Source organism: Halichoerus grypus, chromosome 8 (genome assembly GCF_964656455.1).
Source record: "Halichoerus grypus chromosome 8, mHalGry1.hap1.1, whole genome shotgun sequence".
Lineage (NCBI taxonomy): Eukaryota > Metazoa > Chordata > Mammalia > Carnivora > Phocidae > Halichoerus > Halichoerus grypus.
This window is the reverse complement of record NC_135719.1, coordinates 90,708,609-90,733,362: the sequence shown is the minus strand read 5'-3', so window position 1 is coordinate 90,733,362 and position 24,754 is coordinate 90,708,609. Positions and strand designations below refer to the sequence as shown.

At 42.8% G+C, this 24,754-nt stretch overlaps 1 long non-coding RNA gene across 1 annotated transcript in view; it reads left to right on the top strand.

Annotated features, from left to right (window-relative positions):
• LOC118539044 (uncharacterized) overlaps positions 1-24,754 on the top strand; it is a 123,629-nt gene that overhangs the window by 66,162 nt on the left and 32,713 nt on the right. Inside the window, exon 4 of the long non-coding RNA XR_013440663.1 lies at positions 3,481-3,554. This is a non-coding gene — a long non-coding RNA (uncharacterized LOC118539044). The remainder of the gene's footprint in view (positions 1-3,480; positions 3,555-24,754) is intronic.

Below are 24,754 nucleotides of genomic sequence, written 5' to 3'. Positions count from 1 at the left end.
GCTTCTAAAATCAAGATAACTGCATCTACCTGGTGTGACGTGTGACAGGTAGATCCAGTGGCTTCCGTGAATAGGGTAGGTGTTCAACAAATAAGATTTGAATGAATGAATTTAAATAATAACGATTCATTGCCTCAGTTTTTCAGCTTTTCTAGTCACTTCAACGGGGCTGATAGTTTTCTAAGTTTTCGAAGAAACTTTTGGCTTGGGATGTCTGCTTTCTGTGTAATTACTCTCATCAACAGTCCCCTGAGGCTTTTTCTTTAAGAATATTTCAAGTAGAAGAACCGCAGTTTAAATATGTGATCAGCACCAAGGGAAGATTTAGTGTCGAGTTACTACACTGAAGGAAATCTCTGGGAAAAGGCTCCCTGGTGTGTGCTTGGCCCAGTGAGCTCACTGTGGAGGTTGGTTCCTTAACTCTTAACCCCAAGGCAGTGTTCAGTTTGTTCTCTGTTACAGTACAGTCATTGGGACATTGCTTAATCAGGTTCTTTCCATAGGTGAAGGCTGTGGATCCCTGAGGGAACTGGAGCTGTGGGGTGGGGTGGACCTCCTCCCTTTTCCTTACTGCCGAAGTAAGGGGGTGGTCTGCCTTTTGCCTTTCCTCACCCCCAACACCCTTCTTATATATTTCTCTTTCAGTACATTTCCCCCCTTCAGTGCTGCCCCCAAATTAATCTTATCTTGCTTTCACTTGTTGAACTGGCCTTTTCTTTCTAGGAATTGGTTTTAATTCACAACAATCTCCAGAGCAACTAAATAGATGCAGATATTGTGCCTCAGTATTCTCATACACACAGTGAGGGGAATAGACTGACTAAGGCATAAGATATATATATGAAATGTGAACTGCTCTAAAAAAAGTATCCTGGGAATGAAGAAGAAACGAGTTTTCTGGGTGAGGAGGCCACACTTGATCCAAGACTCACTGTTAATCATTGAGAAAGGGGTGAAGGAGACTCTGTTCTGATGAAGTAGCACGAGCAACAGTAAGGTCTGTTTGCCGTGCTCCAGGGAGACAAGACAGGTCATTTGTGATGGCTGGGAGATATGGAGGGATCCAAGGACAGATGAGAAGAAAAAAGTGGGGTGATGGGACTATGGCAGTCCTTGCAAAGCTTGTTCAGAAACATCATAAGCCAAGGAGAGCCATTGCTACTTTGGAAGCAGGGGACAAAGTTTGAACTATTTAGGAAAAAATGTCTAGGTGAAAGACAAAACCAAGGCAGAGTAATACAGTAATTTTGGTGAGAGAGAATCGTTTCCATAGAAATGAAAATAGGAGGGCAGATCTAAGAGATAGAACGCTGTGGGATTAGAGAAGAAGAGGGCTTTGAAGCCCATGTATACTGGGGTCGGGTGGGAGAGGATGCCACTGAGAAGGGGAACTGAGGAGGAGGTATCTGCTAGGCTGGGAATGGGGGTCTTCACAATAGATCATGTTGCATTGGAGGGCTGGCAGGATGTCTGTCTGGATATGATACTGGAAATTCAGATCTGGAGCTCAAGAATGTAGTCAGGGCTGAAGATGAAGACTTGGGAGTTGTCATCACAGGGGTCGTTGTTGGAATAGCAAATTGTTTCGCTTCCTCAATCACCTAAAGAAAGACACAGGTTTCCAGTTGCATGGGTGAGGGCAGGTGGAGGGATGTTTTCTGGTGCCTGGATGGCTAGTCCTGATCCCCCCAACACAGGCCTTGGATCTTTGAGATTCCAAGAAAGGAGTACATTAGTCTTACCCTCCTTCACTTAGCACAGCTTTGCCTCTTCTCCCTCAGTTGTCCAGCTTCTAATTCTGTAAACAACAGCTGGAGAGTGTGCGTGAGGGCCAACTTAGCAGCTGTGTGTTGGGAATCAAGAAGGCATCCAGGATGAAGATACTGTCTGGCTACAGCTGCTGCCAAGATGAGTGTGTGTGTGTATGTGTGTGTGTGTGTGTGTGAGAGAGAGAGAGAGAGAGAGAGAGGGAGGGAGGGAGAAAGGGGTAGGAGAGAGAGAGAGAGATGGGGGCTACTCATAGCAGGGAGTGGGTAAAAATTGCTGGCCAACTTTCTTTTAAGGGTGGTAAATTAAATATTCTTAAAAAGTTTTAATTCTGTACCAAGGATGATTTCATTTCATATTTTGTTCCCAATCCTGGTGATGAGAAAATTAGAAATTGACCTTTCTGGATCCTCCAGTTGCTGGTGACTAGGCTTTGCACGCATACCCCGGCCACCTTGGCAGTGGAGTATGCTCAAATGTTCTGGGGTTGGCTGGAAGCTGCTTCCAGGCTGGTGCCTCGAGGAGAAGCACAGGGATCTAGAAATATGTGAAAAGATGAAAAGTTCAAGAAAAGGCTGTTGTTCCCAATCCCAGTGGAAGAGAGGCCTCTTCCTGGAAAGGGATTAGGGATTTGGGTGTGTGGTTTTGCTCCTGGCCAAACGTTAAGTCTTGAGCGGGGTAATCTGTTTCTAATCATAATTTGGATTACCCCGCACACTAACCAAATGTTTGCTTGTCTGAAGAGGCCCATCTTCAGGCCCCAAGAGAGGCATGACCAAGCTCCTCTGAGGAGCCAGTGTACTGCTGGCTGGTAGGCTCGTTCTGAGGCTGGCAGGCAAAGACCATTGCCTCTTTGTGTGGGGAAAGGGCTGGAAGTTACTGTTCGCTGTGTCTGGGCTTCGTCAGCCCGGAGCTGTCCCCTTTGGTCACTGTTGATATACTCCTTTCAGGGACCAGCTGGAAATGGCCGGGCACTGCCCCTGAGGCCAGGCGGAGCCACGGGGCGTGTCAGGTGTGGAGGTGGGGCTCCTAGGAGGAAGCCACGGTGAATATTGAGACATCAGCAGTTGCTGGGTTTCTCCCAGGTATTTTGACGGGTAGGAGAGAAACCACAGAGGCAGCACAAGCTAAGTAAAAATTAGCTTAAAACTTAGCCTCTTAGATTGTCCATATTCCTTAAGACAGTTACTATGAGTTTGCAATTCACCCTTGAGGGCCAAGCAAATTTCATTGATTTTGCAAGTAGCCAACTTGTAAGAACTGTTTCTCCCAATTTGAAAAAACACAGTTCTTTATGAAGGAGGTACTGTACTTCAGGACTACAAAAATGGGCTAGGAGATAGACAAGGGTGGTTTTGCCAACTCAGGGCTTAGAGAAGATGAATGAATAAAAGGCGGCAGGCAATTTCACAGATGAAAATGGATTCCCTTTCATTCATGATGTGCAAGAAAACTTTATGTCATTATTAACACTTATGGCATACAGATGACATGGGCCCCACCCCTGCTGTGAGCACAGGACAAGATGTGAAGAATTCCACTGCTTTGTCACCATTAAAAAATCTCTCTCTCCTTCTCTCCTCCTCTCTCCCTGAACGTGCACGTGTGTGTGTGTGTGTGTGTGTGTGTGTGTGTGTGTGTGTGTGGTTTCAAAAGAAATGTTGGTAGTAGTTTAGAGGGCAAGACATATAATTGTTGTGTTTCTCTTTTCAGGTCTTAGGAGGAAATACCTAAGAAGAGGTGATTAATTACTGTCTGAAAAGCGCTTTGAGATCCTCTGAAGGAAGGTAATTAGAAGTATGAGACGTGGTTCCTGGATATGTGATTATATGTGATTATATGTTAAGTGTGGTGCTAGACTACTTCAAATGCATTCCTCTCAGGCATCTCCAAACAGGCAGGTGGGTGCTGGGAGGGGAGGAGAGAAAGACTAGAAGGAAGAGGAGCTATTGGAACAAGGACTAGCATTTCCTATGAAGTGGGAGGAAGACAGCCCGGGGTCCCCGGGGTCTTTGCAGAAGACGCACATCTGAGAGTGTTCCCCAGGGGAATTTGCCTCCCCACCCCCTAACAATCCCAACTCTGTTGACTTTTAGGATGGTCTCGTTGTTTAAGTTTTACCAGAGGAGTCAATGAGTGCTCTGTTGTCACAGGGGAAACCACCTTCCGTTTTGCAAGAGAACTGAAGGCTTGTTTTCTGGGTCATTGTTATGTGGGTAATAATCATGGAGCATTAAAATCTTTATTATTCTCTGCACTTATGGAGCTGCTTTTCTTAGAAAGCCCCGTATTTTTTTTTCCCAACCAAGTCTTATTTTGAGAGGAAGGGGCTCTAATATAATATCCGGTATATAGCTAGAGTGAGGCCACCTCTCAGCTGGTCAGCGGTCTCTGACCTCAGGGGCCCAGAAGCAGTAGTGTATGTTGGTTAGACCTTGGATCCGGAGCCAGCTTGAGTTCTGGATCTGTTGCTCCTACTCGCAGGACTTGAGGCAACTTATCCAATCCGTCAGAGTCACAGTTTCTTCATTTGTGAAATTGGATAGGAATGGTATCTACCTCTTTGAGTTATTGCGAGCATTCGAAGAGGAATTGTGTCTCACATTTGTAATAGGGTCTTGTAGGTTGTAAGTGCCAAATAAGTGTTTGCTTCTGCTGCAGCTACTACCTGGGAGAAACTATAGGCTCATTTAGAGCAAGTGATTATGATTATGACTATGATTGCCATCATTATTAAAGTACTCCTAAAGAAACTAAGGTTGATTTAAAGCTAAATGTTCAAGTAGCTAAAATTATGTTTGGCACTCTTCCACTCTTATTCTTAGTCTCTCCTTTTTATTCTTCCAAATTTCTGACACATGACCATGGCTTGAGGTTTTCGTGATGTGTTAAACATATCCCCCATGAACGTAAGTGACTTAAGGTACAGATACGTACAAGGATGGATTCACACTTTCAAGGACATGGAAAGCTTGAGGTTTTTCTGAAAATCAAAGTAATAAACCCTATAGACCTCTAGAACTTTGAAGCTGAACTTCAGGGACCATCTAGTTCAAACCTAGAGTAGGCAAATGATTCACCCTTGGAGAGCAGGTGTAGCTGGTTAATGGGAGAATGGGATTAGAGTCTTGGGTTGAGCTAGACAATTAAGAACTATGAACATGTGAAACATGGTATGACTCCTTGTAAAGCTGCTTCCACTGAGCTACACTGTAGCAATATGCCATTGGTCTCCAAAAAAGGATGCTATAAGATTGCCTACAAAATGGTATTTTGTGCACTAAAGGAGATGAAGCTGAGGATGTCATCCTGATCCTCTTTACGCAAACACTTGAGTGGCCATTATCTTTCAGTTCTAAGTACCGAGAATAGCTGGCACTTCTGAAACAACTGTGTTTTCATCTGATGAACGTCATGAACTTTTTATGTGATCATTGATCATGGGATTAATGCTTTTTGCATCGGCTACTAGAAAGCTCAAGGCCAAATTTACATGCTACCTCTGTGACTAAAAGCCAATAGCTACTGCAAATTACAGATGTTCACTACAGCTGAAAACTTCATAACCATTTTTCCTGAGCTGTGTTCTTCTGAACACTAGCGTCCTATGACACAATGGCTATTTCTTGGGGGGGGGAGGGGTTTTGGGGTCCTTGACACTGCATCCTTTACCTCCTTCTTGGATAGTCTTGATGTTTATACTGGTATCTTAAATGTTCTGAGGAGTCTGATCATTTAAAATCAAAGCAAAAAAACCCCCCTTTTTGAACTTTCTTTAGCACTGTCCTTATAAAACTTGTTTGACCACAGAATCTTATAAAAGTATTATCTCAAAAGTCTAGTTTTATATGAAATATGTCTTGGGAAATACTACCTTCAGTAACATGTAATCAAATCCTGTTTATTGGATTTATGTCAGTACAAAGGTTGGTTCTTGACAGTGTGAAACATGATTCTTCCTAGTTCTGCATAGCATGGAGAGAGTCCAGTCAACTGAGGAGGTCCCTTTGAACTAGAAAATTTGGTGATCCCTGATTTAAAAAATGAAGAAAAGTTTTTCAAGAGTGTCTGCTCATAGAATTATGAATTTAAGTTTACTAACATGAAGACTAAAGTTAGAAATTAAAACATTACATAACATTTCTGACATTCTTTATTTATATCTAATCTAAAAGATGGCTTTAAAATCATGTTTTTAAAAACAACCCCCCCCTGCAGTAGTGTAAAACAAAGATAAAAATTTCCTTTGAAAGGCATCAAAGTTAAAAGTTACAAAATTTTCATCTGAACTCCGGTTATAGAATTGAACCCCTCCGTCTTCCTGCTTTGATAAAGGCTTACATAATGGGGGTGATGCAACTTCATGGTATATCTTGAGCAGGTTGTGCAGCTCAGTTTCTTCCTCAAGCACATGGTATATGTAGAACCTACAGTGTTCATTTCACGCACCTTGGCCTTTAAGATCCTTTCCCCGCCACTCTCCATTAACACTCACCAAACAGAAAACCACAGCAAGGACCTCAAACCCCAGCCACAGGTGTATTACTTGGGTGGGAGGCTGGGACTTGCCTCAGACAACACACTCAGCCTCTGAGTTGCTCCGTCCCTTTGGCCAGTGAGATAGACCCAAGGGGAAATTTCGTAAGGCAATATGACCTTCAAAGAGAAGGGCCGGGCTCTCCTGCTCAGGTCCTTGGTTGACAGCCAGCTCCTTCAGCAGCCTACCTGACATGTCACCATACCTCCAATGGCTTTCATTGCCTTTCTCTTTGTGTATGACGGTGCAAGGTGTGCAGTTTTGTTACTTCTCTGGTCCACTTGTCTCTTTGATTGTATTTCTGTGTTTTTATCTGTGTTCAACAATGCGGGCTTTGTGTCAGGTATTATGTCACAAAAATGCATATGCCCCTGTCCTTGCCCTTGAGGAGATCACAGTGTAGGTGAGCAGATGGGCCCTGGAAACAATTTCCATTCAGTGTGACAAAGACTCCACAAGAGCCATGTTAAGATGACCAGGGAAGCAGTAATGGAGGTGGCATTTGAGGCAAGTCTTAGAGAATGTGTTGAACACTGATTTTTCCATTAATAGAATTACTTTTTCTGCTTAATGGTAACCAGCCTGCTAGAAAGGGAGGTATAAACCAATAACTTGTTTTGGATTAAATCAGGAGACTAACTGACAGAACCTATTAGCTAAAGGCTAGATTCTTATTTCAAGCAATTCAGTGAATGTTCAGGCCTTAATCATTTCAGCTATCAGAGGACAAGACCATCTAGAAAGCGGACTCTCTAGAACTTAGTCTCGAGTTTCCCTGATGTAAAAATATTCTAGGGATAGTCTTTGATTTTGGAAATTCCTGGAATTAGCTTTGCTTTATGTTCAATAATGCCTAATTTCCCAATCTCATGGCAGACAGAAAATAAATGGCATGTTTAAATTGCTGTATGGATGAAAATAAAGCTCATTACTGAAGAATGGGTTTTAATTTAAATTTCAAAGGAAATTTTACAAAGTACAAGAACACTTGGGGTAAGCTGGCTCCTTGAGTTTGCTATTTCTCAGCTGACACCAAAAGGTGGTTAGCAGACCTAGTACTGGGCAGAGTTCTGTGGATTTTTTTTCAAGTTACTTTTATGAGACAAAACTGTTGTTGTCAACCATGTGATATAATATCCATCACTTCTCTGGCTATACGAATAGTTCTCTAATTTGATGTTAGTAGAAAATCTTGCTCTTTAGCAAATACTCTTTTTCTTTAGACTAAGCATTTCAGGTCTTCCCTTTCCACCTTCCCAAAATTCAATTTAATAATGATTTTTGACTGTTTATGTTTATTATATCCAGACTCGATAGTATCTTCAACTTTTGTTCTGTTTGGGTTGAGGGGGTGTCCATCCTGATGGTTTTCCAGACCCCCAAATTTAAATAGGACCTTTCACCACCAGAACCATGGGGCTGGCCTAGCATCTGAAAGCAGCACTTATGTTCCAGTTTCTGGTTTGAAACTTTGGATCTCCTATTTCCAGACTTGAGAGTTTTGCTCCCCACTATCTGTCATCCTACACTCCCTCATGGTATTTCAATATGTATGTGTGACTCCTACCAGCCCATAAACTCATTAAGAACAAGGAATGGGTCTTATTTGTCTTTGTATTCCATAGTTCACTACATAAAGGAGGTGCTTAGGAAATATTTGTTAAATATATGTTTATCCTAAAAGTTCATAAATTAGACAATCAGATGTAGGTTGTTTCCCTGTGCAAGATGTGAAAAAGAGAAAGTATCATGTATATAAGTCTCAGAACTTGACTTCTCATGGTAATTTTTTTTAAAAGGGCAGATCGAGGAATGTCCTCATAAATTAAATGTGAATTCCTCCCCAGTGTGATCCAAGAATCCTGATTTACTTGCACTCAAATGGGACATTCTACTTTAGGATCTTGCATTTGTGGATCAGATATTCTCTCAAGAAAGGTGATATCTGGGGGCGCCTGGGTGGCTCAGTCGTTGAGCGTTGGCTTTTGGCTCAGGTCATGATCCCAGGTTCCTGGGTTCGAGCCCCGTATCGGGCTCCCTGCTCAGTGGGGAGCTTGCTTCTCCCTCTCCCACTCCCCTTGCTTGTGCTCTCTCTGTCAAATGAATAAATAAAATCTTAACAAAAAAGAAAAGAAAAGAAAAGAAAGGTGATATCTGAACTAAAAGTGAAGGATCTTGCCCTCTGTGGAAGGCCAAGACAAAGTTGCTTCAGTTTTCTTGTCTAAAATCCCAGGCGTCTACTCTGTGTCAGGCATTCATAGGCATATGATTTCATTTAATCCTCATAAGGGTTTCAAGGCATAGAGGGTGAAAGACTTCCCCCAGGTCACATAAATAAAACATACCTAAAACTAAACCCAAGAACAAGCCTCCCTGAAACTTGGCATTCTCCCAGCTCTCCCTCTAGTGAGGAATCCTCCCTTTATGACCAACTTCCGAGTCGTGCTGCTGTAAGGCCCACCCACCCGTAGAACCCAGCAGGGCTTCCATTCCGGGCCCAGCCACCATCTGCCCTCCATGGATGGCTCAGTAGCCACCTGCGTCGTCTACCTTTCTCTCCTCAAATCTGTTCCCCACACCAAAGCTTGAGTGGTCTTCTCAGAACTCATGTATGACCATGTAATTTTCTCGATTAAAAATCCTCCACTGATTTTTCTATTCTCTTTTAGGGTACAGACCAAAGTCCTTAACCAGGTCCACCATGCCCTGCCTGGTTTGGTTCCAGATGACCTCTCCAGTCTCTTCTCATTTTCTGGGCTTCTGCTATTCCAGCTGTTCCCTCAGCCTAGATGGTTCTTCCCTTCCCTTTCATAGTCTAGGCTGTTGCCCACTCTGCTGACAGAGCTCAGCTCAATAGTGTCTTCCTCAAGGGCCTTAAATGTACTTTATGGAGTGTGTGCCTCTTTCATAGTTTTAAATTTATTTGTCCTTGCTTAATTCTTTTATTACTCTCTGGCTCTCCCATGAGCCTGTAGGCTGCATGAGGGCAGGGTATGCCTGTTTTCATTCATTAGACCCTGGCCCAGAACCTGAAGGTAGTGAATAGTCGCGAAGTATTTGTTGCATAAATTAACACATGAACAACTGGCAAGTAACCAGAACAGATCTGAACTGAAGTTCAGCACCCCATGTCTTTGGTGTGTGGCCAGGCCCCCAAATGGCCATTCTCATCAAAGGACCACAGGTGTGGAGGCAGAGGAAGGTAGAGGTTGGGAGTCTGGCTCATGCCTCCCTCTGGGCCCCGGGAGGGGCTGTCCATGTAGCTTGTGGTCCTGGAACACTCACCCTGTCCCAGCATCACTCCAGGTGCTTTGCATAGATTCTGGCAATTAATGTCTCTCAGGAAGTTAAGTAACTGGCCTAAAGTCCCCCAGAAATTAGGTGTGGGGCCTGGGTTCAAGCCTGAGCCATTTGGCTCTCGACACACATTTGCAATCTTTTTGCTATCTGTCCTTACTTTGTTCCATGTTTTCCCCCAACTACGAGACCCTCTCTGATTTTGGTTTCTGTTCTTTTTCTTTAAAATCTGCACCCATTTCTTCTCTAATTTATCCTTTCTCTTCCCTTCCTCTCGCCTTTCTTCCCTCTGTCTTCCCTCCCTTCCTCCCTCATAATTCCATTAGTGAGGAGAACCATGACGTTATTTACCTGGAATTTATATTTCAGGAAGCTTTTTCTCTCAGCAGCGGGGAGCTTCCTGCACACTTTGCAACTTTGTAGAACAAAATGCAGATCAGCATTATAAATCTCACAGCACGCGTGCACTCTTACTTTTATGATTCGTTAAGGTACAGTTTTAAAATCACCTCTGATTTTGAGCTTTGAATTTGGACTAGTAAAGGTAGTAAAAGCAATATAAAGAAAGGGAAATAAACTTCAAAACTGCCTTTTTTTTTTTTCCTGTGAGAAGCCCACTATAAATTGTGGAGATGCTTCTCAAATAAAATTAGATTCCGCTGCTGCCTGCCGCTTCCCTCCACATTTCACCTCTTTTCTCGAAATCGCTGGAGCCTCTCTCGGGACACGAGGTAATCTGAAGAAAGGAATAGAGTGTTCAGGCGCCACAAGTCCTACAGAGAGCTCAGGCACACTGATTTGCATTTCTGGGTCAGCGTGATTTCACTTTCATTAAACCCTTGTACTGACCCTTGTTTTTCCGCACTGTGGCTCTTCCCACCTCTGAGAGCAAGCAATGTGCTCCACCCGCAGGCGGTACGTGGCCCCCCGCAACCCCAAGTGTGCACACTACCCCACACTCCCCTTTTCAAGGTTCCCAGCATCACTAAGGTCCTTTCAGTGCGGCACTGGCCAACATTTGAGGTGTCTCTGAATGCAGGTTTTATTCGCATCTAAAAAGGTAGTTTTATGTGTTAAATCATGAAAAATGAAATGAACATTAGAAGGTACGTATTCGGATGTGTCCATGGCTGCCACGGATTCGCACTTCCCGTGTGGGTGTTAATCCTCGATGTCATGAGAAAGCAATAGAGAAAGACGGATGTCCTATTCTGTCTCTCTTTTGTATGAGTCATGCTGGGAATTCTGTGAGGACCCACAGTGTGTCAGAAAGGGGGACATGACATGTATCTAAGGCTTTGGAATAAGGCTCTTTCTGGGGACCTGAGTGGCTCAGTCAGTTAAGCGTCTGCCTTTGGCTCAGGTCATGATCCCAGGGTCCTGGGATCGAGCCCCGCATTGGGCTCCCTGCTCAGCAGAGTCTGCTTCTCTCTCTCCATGTGCCTCTCCCCCTGTTCATGCTCTCTCTCTCAAATAAATAAATAAAATCTTTAAAAAAAAAAAAAAAGAAGGGGACACCTGGGTGGCTCAGTCGGTTAAGCATCTGCCTTCGGCTCAGGTCATGATCTCAGGGTCCTGGGATGGAGCCCTGCATCGGGCTTCCTGCTCAGCGGTGAGCCTGCTTCTCCCTCTCCCTCTGCTGCTCCCCCTGCTTGTGCTCTCTCTCTGTCAAATAAATAATCTCAAAAATATATATATATATTAAGGCTCTTTCTGCTCTCTTATTCACAGTTAATTTCTGTTGAGAGGGAGCAAAGACCCCCAACAAGATTTCGTTACATGTGCTGTGATCGGTATAGGTCATTAGTTGTTCGTCTGTGATGAGGTCCTTTTGGCTAGAAGACCCTAGTGCAAAGGTAAAGGTGCATCGTAAAATGCAAAGTTCTGCACAGATGTTGGATATGAACCCGATGCTAGAATAATTGAGATAAAATATGAATGAAATGTTTGTCTCCCAAAGCGTTGCCTCAATCAGTAAGAATAACTTTATTGCCTTTTTCCTAGAAGTAATAACATAGTTGTGTGATATGTGAATTATATTTTGACACAGTTGTTTAGAAAAATGTAGTAACAACATTACTAAGAAGATAGGTAAACAATGAGAATCAAATAAAAATCACCAATATTCCCAGTTCCAAAAGATAACCACTGATGGCGTGATTTATTTTCTATTAGTTTTGGTGTGTGAATACCAAACTGAAATAGTCCAGTAAGTCATGTTGAAATCTTTTTCACTTAATGTGTTGTGAACATTAAGTATTTTTCTGCTTCCGCAGTGTTCTGACATATATATAATATAAATGTTTTATAAAGAATTTAAACAATTCTCTGTTGTTGGACATCTGGGCTGTCTCCAAGTTTTTGACCATGTGTGGAGCTCTCTAATGAGTATCCTTATGGCTATATTTGAAGCACATCTATGATGCTTTCTTAGATAAACTTCTAGATATCTAGTTGCTAAATCAAAGAGTGCTTATTCTTTTAAGGCTTTAAAACACACACACACGCACAAACACTCCTTCAGAAAGGCTGAATCAATTTATACTAGCAGTGTATACCATTGTACTTATTTATATATATATTCTCCAACACTCCATATTATTTTCAATTTTTTTCCAATATGACAAGTGAAAAATGGTGTCTCATGCTTGTAATTTTGACTCCTTAGATTCTTAATGTCCTTAAACATTGGCCATTTACAAAGTATTTATGTCCTTTGAACATTTTTCTTATGTGTTGTATAGTTTTCTGTCAATTTGTAAGGTCTGTAAAATCTAATAAGGCTATTAATTCTTTGTCATCCTTTTGATTTGAGTTAAAAAAAAAACCAACAACCGCTCAAATGAAAGTGATACAGAGTTTTCCTTAGAAAGAAAAGCAGCTGAAAATGGTTACACAAACAAAGTCTTCTCCCGACTGCATTCACCTGGTGTGTGTATGGGTTTGTGAACTTTGTGTATACCTCAGTTGTTTTCTGGCAGATACTCCCTAATCAAGAGTTAGAAAACATCATCTTTACAAATAGTTGTGGTTGCATTTTGAGATAAATAATTACTTTAAGTTAAATAAGGGAAAATTACAAATAGTTTTGAGCATTAGCTGAGCTTATATTTAAAGGAAAATTTATGTTTTCTTCTACTTCACCTGCTTCATGCATGGGTTGTTTTTTTTCTCTCTTTTAGCAGTAATCTAAATCAGGACAAACATAGGCCAGAACTCCAAGGCCAAGGACAGGAACTCCTAATATTGGATGGTCTGCTGGGCTGGGTACTTAAATAGAAGTTGATGTTGGATCAGACCACATCCTTCCTCCCCCTCCCTTCCCTTGCCCTGCCGCCCTCTCCCTCTGTCTCTCTTTCTCTCTTTTTCTCCCTCTCTTCCTCTCCCCACCCCTCCTCTCTCTATCCCCCCACCCTTCTCTTTAATTCTCTTTACTACAGGACCTTGAGTAACTCTCCCCTTTGCTTCTAGGCAGTAGGAAATAATAGTCCTCCTACTTGCCTGAGGCAAGAGGCTGGGGGAGGTGGTTGAGCTGCCAATGAGATCTCTTAAACATGCAAAGGATGATTTTTCCTGTTACTTAAAAATATAACTGTGCTCAGGTGTGCACACGCTCAGATGCACGTGTGTATTGGTTTGCACACTTGTTGCTCAATCACTCCGCTGTAATTTTTTTCAGTTTGCCTTTCAGAATGATAAAATGTACATGTAGTATTTAAAATCTCTAATAAGACTGCTATTTTTTAATGACTGGCAGTAACTCCTTTCATTAACTAATGGAGATAGTGTTGGCTACATCTTAACCCAAAGAGGTGTTGTGTGAGGGTAATTAAATGGATCCGTTAAGTTGCCCCTTGTCTAGAAAAGGACTGCCATCTTTATTTTTTTCTTTTTTTAAAGATTTTATTTATTTATTAGAGAGAGAGAGAGAGCACGCACATGAGAGAAAGTGAGCACAAGCAGGGGGAGTGGGAGAAGCAGGCTCCCCACTCAGCAGGGAGCCCGATGTGGGGCTCCATCCCAGGATCATGGGATCATGACCTGAGCCGAAGGCAGTCACCCAATTGACTGAGCCACCCAGGCTCCCCAGGACTGCCATCTTTAAACAGAGCAACAGACATGGCTTGTTTCCAGATTGTGGGGTGGGAGTGAGGATAATACTTTTAGTGACAAAGTTGGCATTTCCCATCTGTTGTACTTCAAACATAGGCCTCCTTCTTTCTACCAATCACAAATAAAAAAACTCTGCTGATACTTTGACCATCTGGATTTCCCATCATACCCTGTTTTCACACCTGGAGATTCAGAGCAGACCTTTGATTGATATTTTTCAAAATTGTCTCATAAAATTAAAGGACAGACGAACAACATTTTTCCAAAATTGTAAATGGTAGAATGAACATTCATAACTTCTGTTACTGCTTTTAGAATTGTTAATAATCTTAGCTTCTGGATTTTTCAAAACTGCATTTTTTTTTTTAAGCAAAACATCGCATTCTCACTTGCTGCTTATGTTTTAACGGTGTCAGAGCTAAGATTAAAGCTGTGGGTAATAGCAGTCCCAAGTTCAATATGAAGTTCAGTGAGTTCTATATTCTACTTTAATTAAAATATTTACATGTTCACGGTTTGCTTTCCCTTCGGGAGCCAGATACCACCTTCACTGGGTCAGCTGGTAGGCTCTGCTAATTCACTAACCATGTCAAATACCACTTTGAATCTGTTCTAGGGTATGGCATTATTCTGAATTATTACTAAATTAGTCATTTCCACAGACCTATCCGCCTCTCTGTGCCTTGGTACCAAGCCCAGCTTGAGTTCCAAGGGCAGCTTTAGAAAAATGCAGTAGGCCCCAAATTTCCTTTTCCCTCCTTAGTCACTCCTCAAGCAGCGATTTGCCTATTTTTGCTGTTTCCTAATTTTTAAGAGGAGCGACAGACAAGGTATTAAGCTTTGGTTTCTCTCTAGATCCTATCAGTTTCCTCAAACACAGTAATCTCCTCTGTTAGCCCCTGGTGTGCTGCTGGGGATTACTGGGCCCCACTAGCCACCGCTGCCTCGGCCCTGCAGAGCTGCTGGCTTTTAGGGAGCTAGGAACGAATTCCCCGGAGTGTCACATGCTTGGAGACCTTTTAGCGTGCACAGCAGTGTAGAAATAGGAACTCTCATCCCTTTCCTGGCATCAGAAAGAAAGGACCTGCATGCTTCAATATGCCATTTTTTCCTTCCCTTTTCAGTTCCCATGAGGGAGCAGGTGCAGTCTTGTGGCAGAAGGAAGATGACCCTGGCTAGGATTGTTTTGTCTGTTAACTCTGCCTCGCTGAGGGAGAGTCTTTTAAATAATGATTCATACGTTTGAAAGGTTCAGGGCACAGGGAGACAATTAAATACAAGATTTGGACCATCCACTCTGAGCTAGATAGCATTACTGATATATGTGATAAAAGGAACTTTCATCAAGTTCAGAATGTGGCATTGGAAACACACTGCCACCTCATTGGTGGGTGTACTTCCTTCTTTCTTTGTAAAGCTTCACAGTAAGTAGCCCCGTGTGAAACTGGAACTCGGTGTGGGGCAAGAGGAGGGTGGAGGAACCGTCATGTTATTAAGTTATTGCAAATGTAGTGACTGGTGATTTCACACGTACGCATTCCGCATTCTACAGGAAGCTCACACATATAAGAAACCATGCCCCGTTGGCCCCTTACCACCAGATTTTCCATTGCCTTCCTCTAAAATCTAATGCTTGCTTATTTGATCATGTCAGTTGCTTTTCTATAGTGCAGAAGGAATGTGGTCATGTGAATTTCAAGGATAAGAAAGCAACCTACGTGTATCAAGCAAATCTAAAGGACAAAAGAAATTTTTTCAGTCACTCGCAGCATAGTATGTTCTTCCTTCACTTCACAATGCTTCCTTTGAGATGGCTTTTTTTGTTTTTTTTTTTAATGAAACCAAAATAATCTTGCCAGTAGGGTCATGGAAAATTTTACCAACTCCATTTGTTCCTAGTTGCCCATCCCTTCTCATTTCTTTTCCTTCTTTATAGACAAAAACTTAAAAAAAAACTTATTTGACTTCTTTTTCCATAATAAAAAGTAATTTCTAAATAAAAGCTTGTAAAAATTTGAACAATATAAAGGCATACAAATTAAAAAAACAGACTCTGTCCCCCAGTCCCCTTTCTTCCAGCCACATTTACTTTTTATCTGTTGGTAGAACCAGAGGCAGTTAGGATTTTTCTTTCTTTCTTTCTTTCTTTCTTTCTTTCTTTCTTTCTTTCTTTCTTTCTTTCTCTTTCTTTCTTTCTCTTTCTTTCTTTCTTTCTTTCTTTCTTTCTTTCTTTCTTTCTTTCTTTCTCTTTCTTTCTCTCCCTCTCTCTCTCTCTTTCTTTCTTTCAGATTTATTTATTTATTTGAGAGAGAGAGAGAGAATCCTCAAGCAGACACCCTGCTGAGTGTGGAGCCTAATGCAGGGCTCCATCCCTGGGCCCTGAGATCATGACTTGAGCCGAAACCAAGAGCCGGATATTTAACTGACTGAGCCATCCAGACAACCCTCAGTTAGATTTTCTATGAATTCTTGTCAAGTATAATAAAGACATATGGAGAACTGAATATCAACTCTTCTTTTTCAACACACATGTTTCCAGAAGATGCAGGGGTGAAAAGGGGAGAGAAAGTTGAGCTAGACTGAAGAGAATTGGGAAGGAAGATGCAGCTCCTTTCTCCTCCCTTGGAGGTCAGCTCCTTGAGGGTGGGGTTTCTCTATTAACTGTCTTTATTATAAATTAATCAGGTTAGGAAAATGCCTACCAAGTAGTGGTGCTGAATGAGTGAATAAGAATGAAAAGCAGGAGGGGTGCCTGGGGGGTTCAGTCAGTTTTAAGTGGCCGACTCTTGATTTGGGCTCAGGTCATGATCTCAGGGTCCTGAGACTGAGCCCTGCATCGGCTCTGCGCTGCTGAGCATGGAACCTCCTTAAGCTTCTCTTTCTCTCTTTCCCTCTGCACCAGCCGCCCACCACCCCCAACCCCTGGGCTTGCACACACATTCTCTCTCTCTCTTTCAAAAAAAAAGGAATGAAAAGCAGGAACTAACTGGCTAAGGTTAGGCAGATTTTACTGAGATATTTTAGGCCTTTTCAGTCTATCAAAGGCTTCCTTGCTTGTATTTTCTATGTCTACCTTGGGTTTTTAATCTATAAGCAATCAGCATGTGCTACTTTGAGGTTTAGTACCACGGGTAGTTGCTACTAAATTAAACTAATATTAAAGATAAAGACCTGTTTGGAATAAATCCATACTTGGAAACTTTGAATCATTTCTACCATTAACTGACTGGGGGATTTGTACTTCAAAGGTCATTAAGATTCATAGGCCAACTGCCTCCTTTTGGTAAAAAGAGGCCACAGGGAATTCTGTAGACATAGTGCCCATCTCTTCCACCACCATGGCCACAACAGAAGTCAACATCTGACTAAAAGTATAGCCTGCTTAAGGCTCTCCAGGCCCCCTTGAGGTATCTGAGAGTGGCACTGGATTGTTATTGTCTGAACCAATGAAAGGGAAGTCTGAACTTGAGACAGAAAAAAAGACCCAGAAAGAGAGAAAATCAGACTCATTTACAAACAAGGTAGTCCAGTGTCAATGCCAAAAACTAGGGATGTGGAAAGAGAAGGCAGTAAGCAGAAACTATGAGGCAAGAGATGACTTCAGTAATGGAGGCGATGAAAGAAGGTATAGAAAACCATCAGTTAGTAGAATAAGCCCATAGAGAAAGGAGTAGGATGCAGGAGATGCTTCAGGAGCGGAAGGATGCTGGAGAAACTGCTGTTTTATTCCAAACAACATTCTAGTTCTCCACGAGGCCTGCCATGTAGCTCTGGAAACCATTCACTTTCCTTCCTCAACCCTCCCAAGTATCCCTACAGTGGAAACTCTTACCCGGAGGAGAAAGAGTAGTCTCCATATTTTGCAACTTGAAAAATCCCCATTTGTAAGAAGAGTAGGTTGTTTAGAGATAATCACAGACATTCCTTCCCTTGCAGGTTGAGAGAGACATCATAGAATGACATATAGATGGCCTGGGCAGAGCTTTACATGGTGGCAAATACTTTGCTAGGGTCGCTACAATTCAAGTTCTTGTTTTCTCTGCTGTGGACTTTGAAATTTAATTTCATCCACGTAGCCAGTGTGGGCTTACACCACGTAGGAGATTTCTAAATCATCCAATGTATGGATTTCAATGTGAGGTAGAGCTTTCCAGAGATAGGGATCCCCTTTTTACAGTTTTTTGGCACTATTGAATGTCTTTTCCTTGTCAAGACTCTCCTTGGGCTCTTCACCCTTTTTATCTGAGCATTACTTCTTCTTTCCCTCCTTTAGTTTCATAAATACATATGTTCCTTACGGTTTGCCCTTCCTCTCTATCTCTTTGCCTTCCATGGAAATGCCCTCCACTGCCATGGTTCTCCTCTCTCCCACGACCACTTTACCACCTTCCTAGATTTCCAAATCTCTTGGCCACTTGCACCTGAAAGTCTCACCAGCATCTCATTTTCCATGAGTTCAAATGGAAATCATTTTCTTTTCCTCCAAAGTTCTTCCTCCTGCGTTCTTTCCCCTTCTCTAAAATGGGACCTCAGTGAGCTGGACTCAAAGTTCAGAATCCTTTTGACTTCTTTCTTTTTCTCCCGATGACAAACAGCTATCATTATAAAGTCCTAACAATTCTACTGTGTAATGCTAGTGTCATCCATTCTCCTCTATATTCATCATCTGGTGCTGCATCACAAAGCATGCTGAGGTGTAGCAGCTTAAACATGACACATTTATTGTTTCACACGGTTCCTGAGGATTAAGAATCTGAGAGTGGCTTAGCTTAGTTGGTCTCATGAGGTTGTTGGCAGGCTCTTGCTGGGGCTGCAGTCATCTCAAAGCTTGATCAGGGCTGGAGAATCTGCTTCAGAGATCATCCATGTGGTTGTTAGCAAGTCTCTGTTCCTTGCTGGCTGTTGGCCAGAGACTTGAGCTCCTTACCAGGTGGGTCCCTCCATAGGGTTGCTTACCCCAGGACAGCTGGCTTCTCCCCACAGGGAGAGAGAGGAGGGAGTGAGCAAGGGAGAGGGATGGGGAGAGGAGACTTAAGATGGAAGCTGCAGTGTCTTTATAACCAATCTTGAAAATCATACACCATTGGTTTTACAATATTCTATTTGTTAGAAGCAAATCACTAAGTACAGCCCACATGTAGCATGAGAGAATTAAGGAGAAATGTCAAAGAATTCGTGGACATTTTTATTTTTTAAACTACCACCCCCTCTTCTTTGTATCTCTTTCCACGGTCCTAGGTCAGGCTCTTATCACTCCTCATGAGTATTTGTTCTTAAGATAAAGGCCAAGATATTAAATATGGGCTACCTGGCCCACATCTTTGTTTCTGTGCCTCCACTTGACTGCATCCTATTTATCTGTTGGCTTGCTTTTTTCTCTTTCTGGGTCTTTCTCTCCCTCTCTCCCATATTCAAACTTCCGGAGAGAGAAGCTTTAATTGGTTCAGGCAGTCAATAGCTGGTGTCAGTCCAGGTCACCTCATAGGGGACTGGAGAGCTTCAGGGAGTCTGTCCTTTGGTCAGGTGTTGGCTCCTGGCCCCATCAGCTGTGCCCAAGGTGGTGGGTGACTTAACCCTGCCTCATGCTCCCCTATCTCAAGTCACAGTCCCCACAGTCCCCCTTCCTCCTGTGCCCCACTGGCCTTTTTTGGAAGGTCACAAGGGCCATTTTCCCTCCTGCCACAGAGCTTGTGCTTGGCCTGCCCCTCTGCCTGGTCCCCACTTGCCTTACTCCTGAGCATCTTTACATCCCAGTAGATATTACCGCTTCAGGTAAGAATTCCTGATCCCTTCATCTACATGAGGTTCCTTGTGAGCTCTCCCAACACCTGGTACTTTTCCTTCACAACTCTTACTTGCGTGGTTTTAACATTTCATTCCTCCATTAGACTGTAGCCTCCACATGGGCGGGGACCCTTTTGCTCACAATGTCTGACACTTGCAATGAGCACAGTAACTATTTATTATAATAAGTCCCCAGGCTCCTCTGTCATATGCATGTTGGCATAATTACTCTTTTTCCTGCATTCATGTTTCTCCCTTGCTCACATACTTTCAGTGGTCCTTGAGTGCCATCACTCTTTAGTCTGGCATTCAAGGCCCTATGTAATGGGGGCCAACTCTCTTTTCTGGTTTTGTTTCTCAGCATTCCTTTTAACAGGCCCAGAAGTTCCAACTGAAGTGAATCACTTGCTGTTTCTAAAGCACACTTTATGCTTTACTCTTTGCATCTTTGCTCCTATTGTTCTCTATATCCTGGAATGTATTCTCACTGAGATTATATAAAAATCTCTTTTTAGGAAGCCTTTTAGTTTGTATCTTGTGGTTGCTTGTTTATATGTATACCTCCTGAAAATTCGGCTGAATTTAATTTATATCATAGATATCATGACATTTCTCTCTTAAATACTATGAGAAAATAAGAACATTTTCTTTCTCAAACACAGTACCATTTTTGTATTTACAAATGAACAGTGATCTCTTTATATCATTTAATATTTAATCCACATTATATTTCCTCAATGTCCCCCAAATGTTTAATTACAGTTGACTTAGTCAAATTAAGAGTCAGATCAGGTCCACACACTGCATTTGGTATTTATGCTCTTGATTGACTGTTCATCACTTGTAGCTTTGGCCCCGTGTCATTCAGCTTGGCCTCGGGGATGTAGGTCTGACAGGTTTAGGGCACAACCAGCTTGAAAACCCCAAGACGGTCACAGGTTCAGAATTTTGACTGCTTTGGGAGCAAGCTAAGATGACCCAACTATTTCTTCCTAAACCTTTCCAAGAGTAAAATCTGGCCTGATCTTCTGCTCCCTGCCCCATGTTGGCCCTGCTCCAGCCACACTGATCTGCTCTCCCTTGTCACTCACTGTGCCCAGGTCCTTCATACACCATGGCCCTCCTGTTTGCTTTTGTGGCTGCCTAGATTCTCTAACTCCCACTTCCCTGCCCTCCTTACATTCTCCCACCAGCCCGCCTTAATACACACATTATGTACCTGATGAATTCCCATTCTTCCTTTAAGAATCAAGCACAAATATTACTTCCTCAGAGAAGCCCCCCCTTTTTTTTGGTGCCTCCCCTATCTCTATGCCCAGAGTAGGCCAAAAACCCTTGTTAAATTCTCTCATTGGACAATACTTTTCTTCTAGAGTACTTATCCAGCTGCAATTAAATAATTATTTATGGAATTACCTTTTGAATGTGTCTTTTCCCAGCCAAGACTTACAACTCCATAAGGGAAAGAGCCATATTCGTAATGCCCACAGTTGTATCCCAGAATTTTGCAGAGGGCCTCACAAATACAGGGTGATCAGTAGAATATTAATGAGTGGATGGATGGATGGATGGAAGTAGATATGAAACCAGTCAAGTTTCTGGGGTGCTTTGAACAGTGTATTGACTGGGCCATTTGGATACTGTAGGGCCTCCTTTGAGTCTGGATGGGCAGATCTGGAGAAGGGTCAGAGATAGGCTGCTTTTGGCTAAGAGAAGGTGAAAGAAAGACATTTGTTTTATGGTATCAGCCTGACCAAAGGATGTCTTTACTTTCTTTGCATTTCCTCCTGGGAGATAGAGAATTTTCTCAAATCCATTCATCCTTGAAGACAAATCACAAGGAAATTTGAAAGTCCCTGAAATTTCTTGGCTTCGAAAATTTTTTCTTCTTAGGGGAGCATGTCAGAAATTGATGCTAAAGAAAGACAGAGCCTTGGATTCCACACATTTCCCTGAGAATTACTAGACTCAACACAACAAAAAGTCTGTTTCAAAGCAATGTTCATCTTCTGGAGAATTTCACTAAATAATTCCCTACAGAGATCTCAGCAGTTCCTTCCATAATGTTCTGAGCAAATGTGTTGGAGCCACTTAAGCACAGTGCTTTCCTCATGACGGCAGAGCCCACAGACACTATTTACATGCACCGGTGCCATTTAGATCTTAACTATAAATTACCACATAAAGGTTAATAGAACTGAGCCAAGCTTTAGGAAAGGCCTTATGCACAAAATTGCCTCGTATATTGGTGGGTGATAATAGAAATAAACACTGAAAAGAACAAGAGGTGTGGCAGGGATAAAAGAGTCAAGTTCTTCGAATATTACTGGAAATCCCTATCAATGGATCAGCAGGGCAGAGATGTTAATTTCTAGGGAACTTTTTTATTCCAGCAGCAGAAAATTCATTTTCTGGTCATTTGTTTCCTATTGCCCTAGTGGCCTTCAACTGGTAAAACAGTCCATTTAAAATGCCTCCTGAATTAGCGCCCAGATTTTCCTTTGGTGCTGATAAGGTCTACCTCCTGAAAGAGTAACAGCTAGCAATGTTGGTCAGAGAGGCCTTCCACTCCCCAAACTTTATAAATGGCCGGTGACGGCTTTAAGTGAAAAAAAAGGCACACCTGCCTTATATGATGGTAATGTGATGGTCACATGGTATTCCTCCAGCCCCATGCATGTCGGTTATATTTCTTATCTGCTTCTGAACAGTTGCTGGGAACCTAAGACATTTCTAAGTCCATCACTCTCTAAAATGAAGCATGACAGGTACATGCCTGGGTTCGAAATGAGTTACAACTGATTTCATAGTCACTCTGACAATTTACACGGGAAAGCAAGTGGATGCGGTTGGTAGCTTCAGCTCTCTTTTTTTGAGTCTGTCAGATTCCACATCAGAAGGTGTCCACCATGCCCAGTTCCCAAATCGTACTGGTTTAAAGACCTAAGTGAATGTACGGGCTCTTAGCAGATGATCGCTCAGGACACGGAAAGGGTGAGTAGTGCTCAGCATCTGGTCTTCGGGTCTCATCCCCTAACTGCGAGCGCAGTTGCAGGGACACTTCCAGCAAGCCGTCCCCTCAGCGTCCCAGGGGCAGGCCTCATGAGCTGCACCAGGCTCAGACTGATCCCCTGTACCCCAGCCATGCAAATGGGGACCTCTGGTCTGGAGGATGCAAGCAGCTGCAAGGCCTGGCAGAGCTTACAGGCGTCCCTTCACCCACCATCGTCTTGTGTCTCCCTGAGGAGTGGAGTGCTGTTCCACAGCTCAGGGGAAGGCACCCCAGTAGGAAGTAGAGAACAGGGTCTGAGAGGGGAAGAAGAATGCCTGTGGGAGAGGAGTACTCACGGAGATGTGCAGGAGAGCAGTGGTGTGACTGACGCCCCCACAGTGAGCGCAGAGGCTCTTAGCTGCTCACTTTCCTCCCTCGAAGAGCACATGAGGACCTTTTCTGTTTACTGTGTTTATTTATTTTATTTATTTTTAAGATTTTATTTATTTGACAGAGAGAAAGAGAGAGACAGAGAGCGTGCACAAGCAGGGGCGAGGGGCAGAGTGAGAGGGAGAAGCAGGCTCCCTGCTGAGCAGGGAGCCCAATGGTGCAGGGGGGCTCTCTCCATCCCAGGACCCTGGGATCATGACCTGAGCCAAAGGCAGAAGCTTAACTGACTGAGCCACCCAGGCGCTCCCCTGTTTGCTGTGTTTAGACCAGAAACACATACACATTATAGTGTGGAGGGAGAGGAAGAGTTAAGTCAGCTTCCTTATTCTCCAAGGAAGCCCCACACCAGGGATCAGAAACAGAAATTGCCATACTGTGTCGGCTCTAAGTTGCCGGAAGCTAGGTCTGTCTTGGACAGAATTTTGTAAGTCAGGCTGAGGAAAAGCAAGTTTTCTAATTGACAGAGGCTCAACTTGTACCCCAAACATCTTGTTTTCCCTGACCTCATTTTGGATCTGGCATCCCTGAATTTATCCGAGAATTTTAAAGCTTTTTATATTTTCAGCCTCTAAGGATAAAAGGGTCTCACATTGTATAAAGCAATGGTTTCCTTTTCTTTCTCTCTCTGTCTCTCTGTCCTCCCCCCACCCCCCCACCCCCCGCCATCATCCCAACTTATCTATCTGTCCATCTGTTTCTCCATCCCTCCATCTATCCTAAAGCTATTTTTTTCAAGAGTCAGGGAAGTACTTCCTGGTTCTGGTAAGTTGGGGTTTAGTAAACAAATCCACACTCTGTTTATGATTTTATAGCCTATATCCATTCTCAGCTTTTGTTTTTTACATTCATCCTGTAAACTATGAAAAGAGCAATCTGAAATCCCGTGCACTCACTATCACGTTTCCTGATAACTTTGGTCAGCATGGTTGTCTCTTCCCTTCCTAATTTATTTCCGGATAATATTTGGAGTTTTATTATATGTTGTATTAGTTTTCTAGCTGCTGTAACACATTATCATAAACTTGGTGGCTGAAAACAACACACATGTATTATGTTGCAGTTGTATAGGCTAGAACTCCAACAGAGGTCTCATTGAAGCTAAAATCAAGATGTTGGTGGGATTGTGTTTCTTCTGGAAGCCCTAGGGGAGAATCTGTTTCTTTACTTTTTCCGGCTTCTAGAGGCTGCCTGCATTCCTTGGTTCATGGCTCCCTTTGTTCATTTCAAAGTCAGCAACAGAGCATCTCTGTGAGCCTGCTTCTGTCATCCCAGCTCTTTCTCCAACACTCTCTGCCTCCCTCCCCCACTTCGGAGTACCCTTGTGATGATAGCCGACCCACCTTAATAATCTAGAATAATCTCCCTATTTTAAGGACAGCCGATTAGCAGTTTAATCACATCTGCAACTTTAAATCCCCTTTGCTATGTAACCTAACATAGTCACAGGTCCTGGAATTAGGATGTGGACATTTTGGGGGGCGTTGCCCATTATTCTGCCTCCTATATGTTGGTCCTCCTTTATAAAGTTTTTCCCATTTTGATGTATGGAGATTTTGATCTAAGTAAATTGTGGACTTCTTGAAGGTAAATCTGTGATAAAATATTTTGCTTTTCTATATTTTTGGTCTTCCCCGTTAACATTTTCAAAAATGCCAGAATTTGATAGGATCTTGGTAAATACTTACAAGCAGCTCCCAATGGCTTCGATGACTATAGTCATCCTACTTCCATTGGATTCTATCTTTCCTGGAAGTTCATACGGACAGAATTCTCAGGTGCTGATGCACTGCATTTATTCATGTGTTGGCTAATTT